Source organism: Rattus rattus, chromosome 8, assembly GCF_011064425.1.
Source record: "Rattus rattus isolate New Zealand chromosome 8, Rrattus_CSIRO_v1, whole genome shotgun sequence".
Lineage (NCBI taxonomy): Eukaryota > Metazoa > Chordata > Mammalia > Rodentia > Muridae > Rattus > Rattus rattus.
In genome coordinates, this window is record NC_046161.1 from 18853186 (window position 1) to 18870724 (window position 17539).

The 17539-nt window shown below is 43.3% G+C and overlaps 1 protein-coding gene across 1 annotated transcript in view; it reads left to right on the forward strand.

Moving 5' to 3' along the window:
- Positions 1-17539, forward strand: part of Bbs9 (Bardet-Biedl syndrome 9) — a 405125-nt gene that overhangs the window by 154598 nt on the left and 232988 nt on the right.

Here is a 17539-nt window from a genome sequence, read left to right on the forward strand (position 1 = left end):
GTCAGTCATGGATTAAACCTGACAGATGGATACTGTATGTGTTCTTGGTTTGAGTTTTCAGATTGCTGCTCTCACTTTTAAGGATTTCTGGTCAGAAATGCATGCTTGATTTCTATCTGATCCATCCTTTTTGCAGCAGGGTGGGGCTTAGAGCAGTTGTATATGATATATTCAAATGATTTGCTTTGACTTGACCCAGTTAGAATTTACTTTAGCCAGAAGCCAGCTGAAGTAAGATTGATCCCAATTTACCCCACTTTTTCGAAAAATCTCCCAATACCGTTGAGCTGGAGCAAACCTGTTCTCTTCTAAGGCATGCACGTGCTTATTTACACAGTTTATGTAGACTACTTACATTTTAATCTCAAGGTAGGCAAAGTGTAGTTTTGTAAAAGCCATAGTTTGCCCTTGGCTTAGTTTTCTGGTATGAAATTTGATCGGTTAGCTGACAATTAATGTAAAAATATTTATATATATATTGACAGCAGTTATGTGGCCAACTTTGTATTATACCTATGAAGTAAGTAGGAGTAGTCAGTAATGATGATAATTTAATAATTATTTAGTATTTGCTCTGAGGGAGCTGCTGCCCTGAGCTTGTTTTCGTATCAAATAACACCATGGTTAGGAGGAGCCACGCTAATGCTCTCCGTAGAACAATACGGTGACTATGGTTGACCACAGTTGAGTCCATGTATCAGGACGGCTAGTGGGCTTCTGAGCAGTCTCCCAAGTCTAACACAAATGATAGGCAGTTGAGGTAATTGATATGGTAGGTACCTGCTTCTTACTGCACACTGAATGTATGGAGCAAACGTATCTACTTGATAAATATCTATAACTTTATGTCAATGAACTTTGAAGTAGGCCCTGTTACAAACTTTTATGGATGACATAAAAATCCAAGATACACTAGCAAAATCTCTTAGTCAGTCTTGTTGTTCCCAAATTTAGCATCCGGGGTATTGCTGTCTGTTTTATTTTTATCACCTAGTGTGGTGGTTTGAATATACTTGACCCAGGGAGTGGCACTATCAGGAAGTGTGACCTTGTTGGAGTAGATGTGGTCCTTTATAAGGGTTTCTTGGTCATGGTTTTTGTTTCACAGCAATGGACACCCTACCTAAGAATGGAAACCATCACTAATTTATAACCTTTCATGTTATAAACTATTATGATAGAAAGTAAATGGCGCATTCAAACAGGGTAGCCGAGACTGTGTGTACAGTGTGAGAAATGCTAACAAAGGGAGATGCATCTTGAAACTCACTCTTGGTGCACACAAAGGACCAAGAGATAGGATTTATTATTTATTCCTAGCAGAGTGGCTGCAGCTACAGCAGAGGCTGCCTGGAGGGAACCAGGGGGGCTAAGTCAGTGAAGTGAACCCTGGAACCCCTGTTCCTTCCTCGCTCCTGTCTCTTCCCAGCTTTCCAATATTTGGCCAAACTCAACTGGAAGCCAGAGGAAGAAGGATCCTTGGATACAGTGGTCAGTTTCTTCTTGCCTGGATTTAACTGGAAACAGATGGAAGGTTTGCAAGGAAAGCAGAACATATCTAGTTCATAGCTGTATTATTGAGAAAACAGTTCTCAGTTTAGCAAGAATGTCTCTAAAGCTTTTAACCTGCTCCTTATCCCGATGATGGAGATGACAACAGATTCTTTCCTTAGAGTTCCTGAGTCACCTTTGGGACTTGGAGCTGATTACCTCTGGGCACACTTTTCTTTTTCCCACCCCCTTATTTACAACAAATGGGAAAAACATTACTAATACTACCCCATTTGGTGATTTAATAGTGACTTACAAATAGTGATATGTTTTTGAATATTTAATAACCCTTAGATATATCTACATTTACCGTTCTTACTGCCTCTGCTCCTTCCTAAACCTTTAAGCCCCTCGCACCAACCCAGGGCCTCGTGCATTGTTGCAAGGAGTCTGACGAGGGAGCTATACACCCTGACCACTTTTTTTTTTTTTTTTTTTTTTTGAGGTTGTGTCCTAAGTTGCTCTAGCTTAATTGGTTCTTTTTAATATGGTATGTGGACAAGTGGCACGCTCAGATTTTTTTCGAGGACTTTTAAAAATTTGTTTCCCTTTTATTAATTTATTTATTCGCTTTACATCCAAATTGCAACCCACCCTCTCCTCCCAGTCCCCCTTCTCACAGCCCCTTCCTTTATCCTCCCTCCCTTTTTCCTCTGAGAAGGGGGAGGCCTCCCCTGGGTACCAACCCACCCTGGCTCCTCAAGTCACTGCTGGCCACACACATCCTCTCCCACTGAGCCAGACAAGGCAGCCCAGTCAGGGGAATAGGATCCACAGGCAGGCAACGGAGTCAGCTCTCCCACCCCACATGTGGGGGACTCGAATGAAGACAAGCTGTACACCTGCTATACACTCGTGCAGGCTGTGGGGTTCAGGATGGGTGTAGCAGGGGGAGGGGGAAGGGTCTGTGGTTTGGTCCAGTCACCAAAGTTATGCTCTTTGGTTGGTGGGTCAGTCTCTGGGAGCCCCAAAGGGTTCAGTTCAGTCGACTCTGTTAGTCTTCCTTTGGGGTTCCTCTCCCTTCCAGGTCCCCCGGTCCTTTGCCTAACTCTTCCACAAGACTCCCCAAGCGCTGTCTAATTTTTGTCTGCGGATTGTTTCATATGTTTCAGCTGCTTGGTGGATCCCTCAGAGGACGGTTAAGCTAGGTTCCTGTCCTCAGGTATAACACAGTATCAATAGCGACCCATGGGGCGGGTCTCCAGTTGGGCCAGTTATCGCTTGGCCCTCAGTCTCTGCTGCATCTTTGTCCGTGCACTTCTTATAGGCCGGACAGATTTTGGGTGGAAGGTTTTGTGGGTGGGTGTCCTTATTCCTCCACTGGGGGTCCTGCCTGGCTACAGAAGATGGCTACTTCAGGCTCCACATCCCCATTGCTAGGAGTCTCAGCTAGGGTCACCCTCATAGAGTCTCTGGAGCCTCCCCCATCTCAGTTCTCTGACGCTTCCTAGAGATTTTGTTAGTCCATCAGTCCGTCCCCTACCTCCAGTATCCACTCCCATCCCCCACCAACTTCCATCTACTTCCCCAGTCCTCCCTACCCAGCTCTCCCTGCACCTGATTCCCCCACCCTGCTCCCCTCCCCTCCCTCTCCCACTCCGTCCCCTCCCTCCGTCCACTTCTGATGACTATTTTGTTTCCCTTCTGAGTAGATGTGTTATTTAGCTTCTTTGGGTGTGTGGATCGTAGCACGGGCATTCTGTACTCTATGGCTGAGATCCGCTTACCAGTGAGTACAAACTGCCCATGTCCTTTTGTGTCTGGGCTACTTCATTCAGGATGACATTTTCTACTTCCATCCTGCAGGTTTGGATTTGTTTATCTTATGCCTACTTTGAAAGGATAATTTTGCAGTTCAGTAGTCATAGTATTTTAGCACTTAAAAATTTCTACTGGTCTTCAGGCTTCTGTAGATACTATTTGAGAAATTGGCTGTTTTATAATAAGTATATTTTTTAATTTATACAGTTCCTTTTTGGGTTCTTTAAATAAAAAAATAATTTAATTTGAGGTGTGTATGTGTGTGTGTGTGTGTGTGTGTGTATCCCTCAGGATCCGTAAACTCAAGTAAACTCCTCTTCTGCGTGTTGACTTAGTCACATTGCTTTGTCACAGCTGCAGAAAAGTAATGAATATGCAGGGTCTCACTCCAGGTGGCCAGCCTCTAATCTGCCATCCTCCTGCATCAGCCTCCTGCGTTCTGGGATTATAAAGCTGCAGCCTTGCCCACTGACAAACGGTTTTTGATGAAACACACACCAGTCTTGAAGCAAAATTCGAAGAATTTTGAAAATCATAGAAGACTGTGATTAAAAAAGACAAGTTATTTTATCTCATGAATTTTTAATTCTGACATTATATGACTAAAATATTTTTTATTCCAAAAACTGAATTCATTTTATATTATTATCATTGCAAATTCATAATATTCCTATACTTAAAATAAAAACAGAGGAAAAGGAAACAAAAAAAGCAAAAATTTTATAACTTTAAAATATGTCTTTTCCCTTTCTAGTCGTAGAGTAAAAGTGAAGCACTGCGTCTCTTTTGATTGCGGTCTGGAAAGGCGTGGGCGCTGAGTGTGCCAGCCAGCCAGTTGTTATTAGGTTGCTGTTGCAGGGTGGGAGGTGTCAGATGCATTTTCATTTCTTGAGAGGTTCTGTTGTGAAAAGTTTGTTTTGTGAGTAGACAGACAAAAGGCCTGTGCTTCTGTTCTTACCTGGACACCAATAAGAGACAGCGGTGCAAAGGGCTCCCACGTGTGCGTGGGCTGCTTACAGTCAGGCTGCGCTAGATACCAGAGTAATTGGTTTTCTCTTTAAACATTCAAAAGCCCCTCAAAGTCTGTCTCCATGCGACTTTAGCATAAGGCATTCTAGAAGAAGTGTACAGTAAGATACTTGGGCAGGTCGTTGAGATAGCAAATCTTATAACCAATCTATTAAGGAGACGGAACCTGTAGGAACAGTCCCGTGAACAATGTCGGCAAGTGCCTCAGAGCTGTGGAAATGGGGTGATGCTGTCCCAGACCTCATTAAGCTGTGTGGTTAATGACAGCCACCAGTGGTTGCTGTGCGCGTCACTGTGACTCTTAACTTAGCACATATGTGCTTTTAGTGTATCTCCCAGCTGTGTGCATGCAGTAGAAAAATTAAGATTTTAATTCTTCGTGTAGACGATCGTTATTGGACAGGAAGTGGTGCAGTGTTTTGCAGTGTTTTGAACTCAGAGGGGTTTCAGCCTATAGTACACATGTGATTAGCAACCATGAAGAAAGCCCTTTTACTCCTCGCCTAGAAGGGTATACGCTTCAGAGGCTTAAAACATATCCATAGCTTGTCGTGAATCACGTAGAATTTAAAATAATCCTTACTAGTAATTAAACACAGTCTAAAACCCTCCTTCTTAGTGTAGTCTTTGCTTTAGCAAATATTTGTTGTATGGAAATTTCTCAGTTTTAAAGACAGGCAGACATTGAAAATATCCTATAACAAAAATGTTACTAACTCAGGTTATGTCTGGATGAGCTATGTATTCTGAGTGTGATTATTAATTAGCCAGTTTCATAGAAGCCTTGTAAACAGTGATAGACTAGCATGTGGTAGAGAACTATTTCTCCTGCTCAATTTCACTGAATCTCTTGCAAAATTGTTATTTTATAATACCCCAAATTCAAATTCTAAAACAAACCAATTATGATATATTGTTAGGAGGTCTACAATGTGACATCATTTAATGAGTGACAAGTCACGAGCCAGGTAAAACGAGTGAGCCCTGACCTTGACCATGTCCGTGTAAGCAGGTAGAACTGAAGATGGGCATGTACACGTCATCTTCTGCCTGGTGAAAGAATGTGGCTGAGGCGTGGTCTGTGTTCTCAGGACCTTGGGCGTCTGGGTGACCGCATGCCTCCCAGACCCCCTCCTAGTTGGAAGTGCAGCAGTGTCTGTGGGATGAAGTGGCAAGGACTCCATTTGGAAGGGTAGCTCACTCCAGCCTTCTTCGCTCTTCTGAGAGACAATAGAGTAGAATTAAACATAGGCTTGATGTCCGAATTAACTGGGAAAGCAAAATTGAAGGTTTAGTTTTTTAGTGATTATTCTAAACTTTCAGGCAATAGTAAAGGCAAGGGTAAACATTGGTGAGTTTCAAAAGCTATTTCAGCTGGTCTAAATTCAAGAATTATTATTGCTAAGATTTATTGTAAGATTAGATATTAAATGTATTTTATTGACATTTTATGAATATAGAGCTATAAGAAAGCAAAATTTATTCCAATTTTTTATACCCAAGAACTGTTATTTCCTACTGAATTTTGAAGGCTGTCATGAGTGTCTTCATCTTAACCAGTTGATAATATGCTTAAACCGGCATGGAGGCATTTTTATCTGTGTGCATATCCATGGATATTCTGTGTGTGGAGTGCATGTGTTTGTATGTGTGTGTGTGTCACTGTGGATGTGCCAGAGTGTGTATGCAGAGGTCAGGACAGCCTTGGCTGTTGATCTTCGCCTTCCGTGGCCTGGTGTCTCTTTGTAGGAGTGTGCACTGCATGCTGGGGGCTTGGCTCTGCACGGAATCTGGACATGAGAGCTCAGGTCCTTAGGTGCCTACATAGCGAGCCTTCCCGCCAGTCCTTGTGTGGCAGTTTTAGGAGACATTCGGATCTCTTCTTGGAAGTTTGAAAATGCATTCTCCAAATCACTATGAAATTGTCAGAGTAGTTATGAGAGTTTATCAGACTGTATTGTTCTTGATCCCAACCGTGTTTCTCCGGGGAACGAGAGGATTCCCTGTGCGTCTTATGCCTGTTTGGAGACTCTATTCACAACTAATTAACTGGGAAAGCAAATTTGAAGTTTCACTTTTTAGTGATTCTCCTAAACTTTCAGGCAATAGTGAAGTGGATCAAGGGTAATGGGGGTAGCGAAGCCTTTTTTGAAGCAGTGTAAGCACCGCTGTTGCATTTGTGTGGAGTGTGTTTAAGTGTTAGTTGCCGTATGGCACAAAGGTACACTTACTACGTATGAAGCCTTGAGTTTCCCATTCTCTGAGCCTGAATTTCCTCATTTGTCAAGTGGAAGTGACAGAAATGATGGCATATACCAGTGGCTCTCAACCTGGTCACAACCCCTTTGGGGATCAAACAGCCCTTTCATAGGAGTTGACTAAGACCATTGGAAAACACAGATATTTACATTACGATTCCTAACAGTAGCTATTTATAGTTATGAAATGTGAAATATCGCTGAAAATAATCTTGTGGTTGGAGTCACCACAGCATGAGGAACCGTGTTAAAGGGTCACAGCCTTAGCAAGGTTGAGAAGGACTAGTCTAAGACCTAGCGCTCAGTGGCAGTGACTTTAGAGACACTAGAGTCTGAGGGTCTTTGTCACGTACGTGCAGATTGTGTTTCAGAGGTGATCCCAGGTATTCCCACACATCGCTGGAGTGGAGAACCAGGAATTGTAAGCTCACTCAGAGTCACCATGCTGGTGAGCCAGATCACTCTCGCTGCTCCGAGGCAATCACTTCACTGGCTTAGCTACTCCATTCTGCAAGTGAGGAGACTCAGACACAGGAAGAGAAGTTGTAAAGCTGACATAAGCCAGGCTTTCTGGTGGAGCTCTGAGAAAATGCCCCCATCACAGCGGCATGTGGGCAAGTCTTTGTGACATTCTTTTGATTAATGATTGCTGTGGGAGAGCCTCAACCACTGTGGACCATGACATCCCTGGGAGGGTGGTCCTGGGTTGTATAGGAGCAAACTGAGCAAACTGAGCAAACCGGGAGGAGCAAGGCAGTAACAGTGTTTCTCTGTGGTCTCTGCCTCAGTCCCTGCCTCCAGGTTCCTGCCGTGGCTTCCTTCCACGATGGGCTATGACCTGGAGACCAAGTAAATCCTAATGCCCTCCCCAGGTTACTTTTGCTCATGTTGTTTTAGCACAGCATCAGGAAGCAAAGGGAAGCACTGTCCTTTAGCATCCATGCATGGGGCAGATTTTGGTGGCTGTTTGGAGTATTACATCGATGATGGTTTAACTGGAAGAGTTGAGAAAACAGGAGAAGGGAGGAAGGTTTTGTTTTTCAGCTGTCTAACTTACGGTAACTGAAATGTATAAATGGAAGCAGATGTGTTCCTAGGCACATTTTAAACCAGGAGGACTCCTAAATTACCATTCCCTGACTGGAAATACATAGACATGATCTGACCCTGTGTATGGCATTCACGGTTATAGGCGAGAGGATGAGCGGAAGTCCTCTGCAAAGAGGTAGAAATGTCTGATACGGCCCTGGACTCTCAGAGTGCAGATGGGTGTTAGGAGACATCAAGGATAGCCTTGGAACAAAACCAGAGGGTGTGGAGAAGTAAGGGAAGCCCAGAGGCACGGGAACCAGAGAAGCAGAGCGCATCCTGACAGTCCGCCTGATAATATTGGTATGAAGTCTTCTATGAAGGTCTGATAGAATTCTGCACTAAACCCGTCTGGACCTGGGCTCTTTTTGGTTGGGAGACCTTTAATGACTGCTTCTATTTCCTTAGGAGTTATGGGGTTGTTTAACTGGTTTATCTGTTCCTGATTTAACTTCGGTACCTGGTATCTGTCTAGGAAATTGTCCATTTCCTGCAGATTTTCAAGTTTTGTTGAGTATAGAACTTTTATAGTAAGATCGATTTTTTGAATTTCCTCTGAATCTGTAGTTATGTCTCCCTTTTCATTTCTGATTTTGTTAATTTGGACACACTCTCTGTGTCCTCTCGTTAGTCTGGCTAGGGGTTTATCTATCTTGTTGATTTTCTCAAAGAACCAACTTTTGGTTCTGTTGATTCTTTCTATGGTCCTTTTTGTTTCTACTTGGTTGATTTCAGCTCTGAGTTTGATTATTTCCTGCCTTCTACTCCTCCTGGGTGTATTTGCTTCTTTTTGTTCTATAGCTTTTAGGTGTGCTGTCAAGCTGCTGACATATGCTCTTTCCTGTTTCTTTCTGCAGGCACTCAGCTTATGAGTTTTCCTCTTAGCACAGCTTTCATTGTGTCCCATAAGTTTGGGTATGTTGTACCTTCATTTCATTAAATTCTAAAAAGTTTTTAATTTCTTTCTTTATTTCTTCCTTGACCAGGTTATCATTGAGTAGAGCATTGTTCAATTTCCACGTATATGTGGGCATTCTTCCCTTATTGTTATTGAAGACCAGCTTTAGGCCGTGGTGGTCCGATAGCACACATGGGATTATTTCTATCTTTCTGTACCTGTTGAGGCCCGTTTTTTGACCAATTATATGGTCAATTTTGGAGAAAGTACCATGAGGAGCTGAGAAGAAGGTATATCCTTTTGCTTTAGGGTAGAACGTTCTATAAATATCCGTTAAGTCCATTTGGCTCATGACTTCTCTTAGTCTGTCTCACGTCTCTGTTTAATTTCTGTTTCCATGATCTGTCCATTGATGAGAGTGGGGTGTTGAAATCTCCTACTATTATTGTGTGTGAGGTGCAATGTGTTTTTGAGTTTAGTAAGGTTTCTTTTTAAATGTAGGTGCCCTTGTATTTGGGGCATAGATATTTAGGATTGAGAGTTCATTTTGGTGGATTTTTCCTTTGATGAATATAAAGTGTCCTTCCTTATCTTTTTTTTTGATGACTTTTAGTTGAAAATTGATTTTATTTGATATTAGAATGGCTACTCCAGCTTGCTTCTTCTGACCATTTGCTTGGAAAGTTGTTTCCAACCCTTTCACTCTGAGGTAGTGTCTGTCTTTGTCTCTGAGGTGTGTTTCCTGTAGGCAGCAGAATGCAGGGTCCCTCGTCCCAGTATCCAGTTTGTTAATCTATGTCTTTTTATTGGGAGTTGAGGCCATTGATGTTGAGAGATATTAAGGAATAGTGATTATTGCTTCCTGTTATATTCATATTTGGATGTGAGGTTATGTTTGTGTGCTTTTCTTCTCTTTGTTTTGTTGCCAAGACGATTGGTTTCTTGCCTCTTCTAGGGTATAGCTTGCCTCCTTATGTTGGGCTTTACCATTTATTATCCTTTGTAGTGCTGGATTTGTAGAAAGATATTGTGTAAATTTGGTTTTGTCATGGAATATCTTGGTTTCTCCATCTATGTTAATTGAGACTTTTGCAGGATACAGTAGCCTGGGCTGGCATTTATGTTCTCTTAGGGTCTGTATGACATCAGTCCAGGATCTTCTGGCCTTCATAGTTTCTGGCGAGAAGTCTGGTGTGATTCTGATAGGTCTGCCTTTATATGTTACTTGACCTTTTTCCCTTACTGCTTTTAATATTCTTTCTTTATTTTGTGTGTTTGGTGTTTTGACTATTATGTGACGGGAGGTGTTTCTTTTCTGGTCCAATCTATTTGGAGTTCTGTAGGCTTCTTGTATGCCTATGGGTATCTCTTTTTTTAGGTTAGGGAAGTTTTCTTCTATGATTTTGTTGAAGATATTTACTGGTCCTTTGAGCTGGGAGTCTTCACTCTCTTCTATACCTATTATCCTTAGGTTGGATCTTCTCATTGAGTCCTGGTTTCCTGTATGTTTTGACCAGTAGCTTTTTTTTCCGCTTTTACATTATCTTTGACAGTTGAGTCAATGATTTCTATGGAATCTTCTGCTCCTGAGATTCTCTCTTCCATCTCTTGTATTCTGTTGGTGAAGCTTGTATCTACAGCTCCTTGTCTCTTCTTTTGGTTTTCTATATCCAGGGTTGTTTCCATGTGTTCTTTCTTGATTGCTTCTATTTCTATTTTTAATTCCTTCAACTGTTTGATTGTGTTTTCCTGGAATTCTTTCAGGGATTTTTGTGTCTCCTCTCTATGGGCTTCTACTTGTTTATTTATGTTTTCCTGGAATTCTTTCAGGGATTTTTGTGTCTCCTCTCTATGGGCTTCTACTTGTTTATTTATGTTTTCCTGGAATTCTTTCAAGCATTTTTTCGATTCCTCTCTGTAGGCTTCTACTTGTTCTCTAAGGGAGTTCTTCACGTCTTTCTTGAAGTCCTCCAGCATCATGGTCAAATATGATTTTGAAACTAGATCTTGCTTTTCTGGTGTGTTTGGATATTCCATGTTTGTTTTGGTGGGAGAATTGGGCTCCGATGATGTCATGTAGTCTTGGTTTCTGTTGCTTGGGTTCCTGCGCTTGCCTCTCGCCATCAGATTTTCTCTAGTGTTACTTTGTTCTGCTATTTCTGACAGTGGCTAGACTGTCCTATAAGCCTGTGTGTCAGGAGTGCTGTAGACCTGTTTTACTGTTTTCTTTCAGCCAGTTATGGGGACAGAGTGTTCTGCTTTCGCGGCGTGTAGTTTTTCCCTCTACAGGTCTTCAGCTGTTCCTGTGGGCCTGTGTCTTGAGTTCACCAGGCAGGTCACTTGCAGCAGAAAAGTTGGTCTTACCGGTGGTCCCGAGGCTCAGGTTCGCTTTCAGGGTGCTGCCCACGGGGCTCTCACGGTGGCAGCAACCAGGAAGATCTGGCGCCGCCCCTTCCGGGAGCCTCCGTGCACCAGGGTTCCAGATGGGTTTTGGTGTTTTCCTCTGGAATCAGTAAAGTGTGCAGAGAGCAGTCTCTTCTGGTTTCGCAGGCGTGTCTGCCTCTCTGAAGGTTTAGCTCTCCCTCCCACGGGATTTGGGTGCAGAGAACTGTTTATCCGGTCTGTTTCCTTCGGGTTCCGGTGGTGTCTCAGGCAGGGTCCTGCCGCTCCTGGCCCTCTCAACGGGAGCCCAGAGGCCTTATACAGTTTCCTCTTGGGCCAGGGATGTGGGCAGGGGTGGGCAGTGTTGGTGGTCTCTTCCGCTCTGCAGCCTCAGGAGTGCCCACCTGACCAGGCGGTGAGGTCTCTCCCACGGGTTCTGGGAGCAGAGAGCTGCTGCAGGTCAGGATCCGCGGGTGTGGGACTTCCATGAAGCCTTTCTTTAATTCTCCAATTCAGTTATGTCTTTTTTTTTTTTTTTTTTTTTCTTTTTTTCGGAGCTGGGGACCGAACCCAGGGCCTTGCGCTTGCTAGGCAAGCGCTCCTACCACTGAGCTAAATCCTCAGCCCCCAGTTATGTCTTTTAAGGATTGTTTTATTTCGTTCAGTTATTATGTCACTTCACATATGGTGTTGTATATGGTTATATATACGTATATATATATGTATATATATATATATATGTATATATAATTATGTGTTTGTATTGGTATGTGTGCATGTGAATGCAGATGCCCATGGAAGACATAGGCATTGGTTCCTCCTAAACCAGGACTACAAATGGCTGTTAGTCATTTGACTTGAGTACTGGGAACTGAACTTGGTCGTCAACAAGGGCAGTATGCACAAGAGCATACCTAACTACCGAGCCCAACAGACAACACATAGTCCAAGTACTCTGCAAACTGAGGCAAGGGGAAATCTTGAGTTTGAGCTAGCCTGGGCTACTTATGAGACTGTTCAAACAGTACAGTATGAAGGACACTAGAGCAAAGTAGGGTACAGGCCTTTTAATCCCCTTATCACTGGGGATGACCTTCAGAATACCACCATGTAATACAGTGTTTTTAAAAATAAATTAAATGGTATTAGTATTACTTCTGAAACAGGATCTTGCTCTTCATAGGCCCCTTGTTGACCCAGGTGTTGTTCTCCAGCCTGGGTCTGCCCCAAGCTCAGTCTTCCTGCCTTGGCTTGGGCAGTACTGAGCAGGGAACAATAATCTTTGTTTTCTGGTGTGATGTAGAAACTGAGGGACAATAGGCAAACGCACAGCTTCTCCTCAGTTAGGCCTCCCAGTGAGCTCCCAGTGAGCTCCCAGTGAGCTTCCCCTTGTGGGATTCAGTCTGCAGTCCTTGCTGGATGTTCAAAGCCCTTCTTAAAACTCAGTTTTCACCCCACTAGAGAGCCAGGCACCCTAATGGATAGCGATGCCTGGGCCCTTTCTGCACTCTTTCACAGTACCGTAGCCTGACTCCCGTGTTCACCACATCTGTTCTCTTGCATCCAATTAGATGGTTTTACTTATTTTTATCTTTGGTTTTTGATATGGAGACTATGAAAGTCAGGCAGGTCTGGCTCTTCAGCTCAGTGCTAAGCTTAGATCGTATGCCTCACACGTGACCCAGCCTGACTCATCATTTACCTGGTGATTCTCTCCACTGTGCCTGTCACTGTTGAGCGCACTCGGTATTCATTGCTTTTGTTTACTGCTTTCCTGTGTTCTGTAGAGTCTGAGCTCCTGGAAGCCGGCACTTTTTGTGCCTTTCCTTCACTGATTCCGTCTCTCTGGGAGCTGTGCCTGCCATGTCTTGGTTACCCAGTAGATTCCCATTGAGTATCTGGTTCTGGCTCTCAGTAAAAAGACCCTGCCACGCCGTGGTGGTGTGTGTGTTCCCGCAGGGCTCTTTGTGGTGCCACACTTCCTCACTTGTCCTGAATCACCCCCTGTAGGATGGGTTCTCTCGCTTCCTGTTGAGTTTCGATGTTTTTCACTTGGGTTCCTGTAGTCTCCCTGGACAGCACGTCTGTACCACCCGTTACACTTTGAATTCCCTGCTAGGTGTGTGCAGGACAGCCTGTGCGTCCGTAGCCTCCAGGATGGTGACTGGACGTAGGAGACGCCAACTGATTTCTTACGATAGCGGAGGAGGTTATAGTGCGTCAGACCCGAGTACAAAGTGGCCACTTCTAAGGGTTACATCACTCTCCTTCCTTTTTGGTAATTTCTTGTTTAGTCTGCAAATACAAACTAGTCTGGTTTCATGGGCTTATGTAGACTTTCTAGTAAGTCTAGTAAAAGAACAGGTTTGTTTTGAGTCCTAATGCAAAGAAATGTTCTTACTACAAAGGAACTTTGTTTAGTTCCTTTCATAAGTCTGTAATTTCTGCAATTTTTTGGTGACTACTTATTTTTGCAGAGTTCGTGCTACTGTGATGTCTTTGGAGCTGGCTTTGGTTCCTCCATTTTCCTCGTACATTCCCTGGCCATTCTAATTACCACATCCCTCCCTCAAATAACCCATGTTCTTGATTATTAAAAGTAATGGTGGGTAGCAATAATAACTGAATGCCATTTACCAAGCCTCAAATTGCACCTTAAAAATCATTATAATTTTCCTCCTTTGGAAGTCAGCCTGGAAGGGGTAGGAAAAACACTGTAGGGAATGTAGCCTCCAGACTTGCTTCCTCCTGGCACAGCACTTTTGCATTCAGTGTGAGCTGTGTGCACTAGGCTAATATGAAGTGGCTACGCCGAAAAGGACCAACAGAGCATAATTATTTCTGAAAAATTGACAAAGTAGTTTCTTGACACATACTTTTTACAAATTATGCCAGTAGGTTCTCTTATGGTCAGACTTATTTTCATAAAGCACTGAGTTTGCTGGAAAAAGCAGGGTGGGCAAGATGGCTCAGCATTAAAGCACTGGTCTTATGGGCCTGATCTCCTTCGTTCAACCCCGGAGCCTACGTGAAGGAGAGAACTCACTTCACAAAGTTGTCTTCTGACCTCCACATGCACGTCATGGCACACTGCTCTCCACCCCATGCGTACGTCATACCAAAACAGCAGTAAGGCTCCTTGTTCAGGTACCTCCGAGGTAGGAATAGAGCCCTTTGGGCCACAGCACGCATGTGACGTGCTTGAGAAATCTCCACACTGCATTTAGAAGGGGCTCTGACAGTTTATGCTCTTCCTATGGATGAGTCAAGGTTCCTGTCTCTCCACAACCTCCATAGCGTTTGTTGTCTGAGGGGGTCCCTGCAAATGCTGCCGCTCCAGAGGAATCATCCACCCAAGGCAAGAAGGAAACCCGTTCAATACGACTTAGTTAGACAGTGTTGGTTCAAGCCTGTACAGTCTGACACTGGGCAGTTTGTTTTTGACATATTTAACCATATTTACGAGTTGGAATAACGTTTTTTTTTGTGTGTGTGTGTCAATTATCAAAACAAAGCTTAAGGGTCTGTGGAGGAAGGGTCTGGAATAAGCAATAGTGGACTCTTGAAAGTACACGGCACCCCTTTCTTACAATTGAGTTCTATTGACTGAGGTACGGTGCTCAGGCATCTGGGATAAACAGAAGAGTTTGGGGGACTTGGGTGAACCCTGGCTCTCCAGGTTATTAACCACATTTAATTCCAGCTTTCTAGGCAGAAAACAGGTGTAAATCCCTCCCACCGAAGAAAACAGCGTGGGGGTTTAACATTCCAAGCCACGGTCAGCTCTTTCACATAGGTCAGAGCTGTCTACTGAACCACAGTATCTGTCAGAGTGGGGCTACAGTTGCCATTTAAAACAAATATATGGTTTCCCTTCCACCTAGGCCAATGTTTGTATAGGGCACGAATCACGTCTTATTTTTCTTGCATCTTCTGTTGTATAGTGGATGTTTAATTTGTGTGTTTCAAATGAATAATAATAGATCCAACACTATCCAGATACTCAGGTCAGTCCCTGGTCAAGAAACCCTCTCACTGCGGCTGACAAGGCATGTGCCGCTTTTCTGACGTGGCAGAGAAATTAGTGTTTAAAGATTTCTTTGCTATGTCTCACTTAATTTAGTAATAGAACCCGGCTGTTGGCAAGCATAGTTAAAAATGCTTCCGTTTGGGGTTGGGGATTTAGCTAAGTGGCAGAGTGCTTGCCTAGGAAGCGCAAGGCCCTGGGTTCGGACCCCAGACCAAAAAAAAAAAAAAAAAAAAAAAAAAAAAAAAAAAGCTTCCGTTTGCATCAAATGGTGTTGGAGAGGAGCTAGAACCAGTGTGTGTTCCTGTTGTTTTTCCTGTGTTACTCCTTTGTTTGTTGTATCAGCAAATGAAGGAAGCTGCTTATTCTCTGTCAGCATGGAACTGCCGTCCTCCTAGGTTCAACCTGCATAGAGGCCTTTGTCAGACTAAGAGAAGTAGAGAACGGTTTTGAAGGTCAGGAATGTTTATTCTCCAAGTAATCGATCCCAATTCACTTTCTGACAATGAAACAGAGAAATTTTATTTTGCTTGAAAAGAAATAAAAATTTTCCTTGAAATTTGTTTTGTAACTATAAAACACAATAAAAGTAGATCATAACCCAAAGGAGTACATGACGTTGTCATCCTGTTAGCAGTTAAGCTTTTAAAAGGAATCCGTGTTTGCACACATTGTGTATCCAGCATATTATGCTCAGTAACATCTGGTCACTGCCCGTCTGTGGGTGCTGTCTGCAGTGCTGAGGGTAGGTGAGAAACAGCTCGCCATTTATCTCCCCCCAACTTGGAGACGTACCTTAGTGATTCTTCAGTGTCCCCTCAGATTTTCCATGTTTGAAAACCCATTTCCCCAGGGCCAGTTTGTAGGCACCGCAGTGGAGATGAGGCTCCTACTACAGCACAGTCACATCCAGTATGGCCTACAGTGGAGGGGCTGTCATGGCCATGAAGGGAAAGAACTGCGTGGCCATCGCTGCAGACAGGTGTTTCGGGATCCAGGCCCAGATGGTGACCATGAACTTCCAGAAGATCTTTTTCATGGGTGGCAGGCTTTGAAGGGCTGTTCCTTCAGTCTCTGCTTCAGACTTTGTCTCCATATCTCCTCCTATGGATATTTTTGTTCCCCCTTCTAAGAAGGACTAAAGTATCCACACTTTGGTTGTCCTTCTTCTTGAGCTTCATGTGGTCTGTGGATTGTATCTACAGTGTTACATTTAACTTCTGACCCTTTCAGCATGAAATTCATTCAGAGATTCAGCCCATATAGCCTATATATGGACCATATTGTTACATAAAATAGCCAACAAGAAGAAATATTTAAAAACACATTGTTTGATATTTTTAATAATAATAATGATAATAATAATGACAAGTAGATTTAAACACAGTTAAAGTTTCTCTTATTTGATCTAGATTGTATCCAGTATTTTTTTTTTTTTTTTTTTTTTTTTTTTTTTGAGCTGGGGACCCTAACCTAGGGCCTTGCGCTTCCTAGGTAAGTGCTCTACCACTGAGCTAAATCCCCAGCCCCGAATCCAGTATTTCTGATGTGAGCAAATAAAGATAAATTACTTAAGAAATTACTGGTCTTACTTAAAGGATCAAGATATCCTGTCGATGTTGATGTTAGGTGTTTCTGTGAGACAAGACTCTCTTTTGTTTGGACACCAATCATAGGCAAAGAATGGATTTTGAGAAGCTAAAGAAATACACACATCCCTCATTATCTATCTCAGAGCCTCAATGGTTTTCTAAATAATTCTCATATCTAAATTGACAACAGCTTCTTATCTGAACAATGGAAAAAAACTGATTTATTTTTCTATAAATTAACACGTTTTGCAGAATTTCAGAACACATCTAATTGTCAGTATTGGAATGTGAGAGATGTGAAGCTCTCTGGTTCAAAGAGTAACATATTTGAACAAGAATGCTTGTACCGGGCCATGTCAGCTCTCTTGCTTTATAGGCCCCGGAAGGTTCAGACTTAGCGGAAGTGTCTGTTTGAATTCCAAGGAAAATGGTTCCTGCCTTGTCTTGAGAAGCCAGCAGACAGCAGGTCTTTCAACATCAGGAAGTTCTTGAGGACTCAGGTTCCCAGACCTTAAGGGACTGGGAGTAAAGGAGAACAGAAGTCACAACTTGGAGCAGAATGAGTCTGTTCCCTCTAGACGTGGTTTTCTGAGGCTGTAAGTTAGGGCTTTGTCGACCACTAGGTGGCTTCAGTTGCTGGCAGTGACTGACGGGCAGCCCCATGGGTCGCTTTTAACATTTCCCTTTAGGAGACCAAGCTCACTTTGGGGAGATTTCATTTTGTGAGGTAGGTGACAGACCCAAGTCATGCAGTTGGCTTTTGAGGATTATCACCTTTCACCTTCTTGGTTTAAAGATGAGGATATTTGGGAGGACCTCTCCTGCTTGCCCCCGCTCCACAGCAGAGGCAGTTTAAGGACTCACCTGAGCCCTCCTATGCTCGCCTTGCTCTGCTGGCCAGGAACAGCAATGCAGCCTTTGCTTCTATGAAGCCACGTCACAGGGCCTGTGG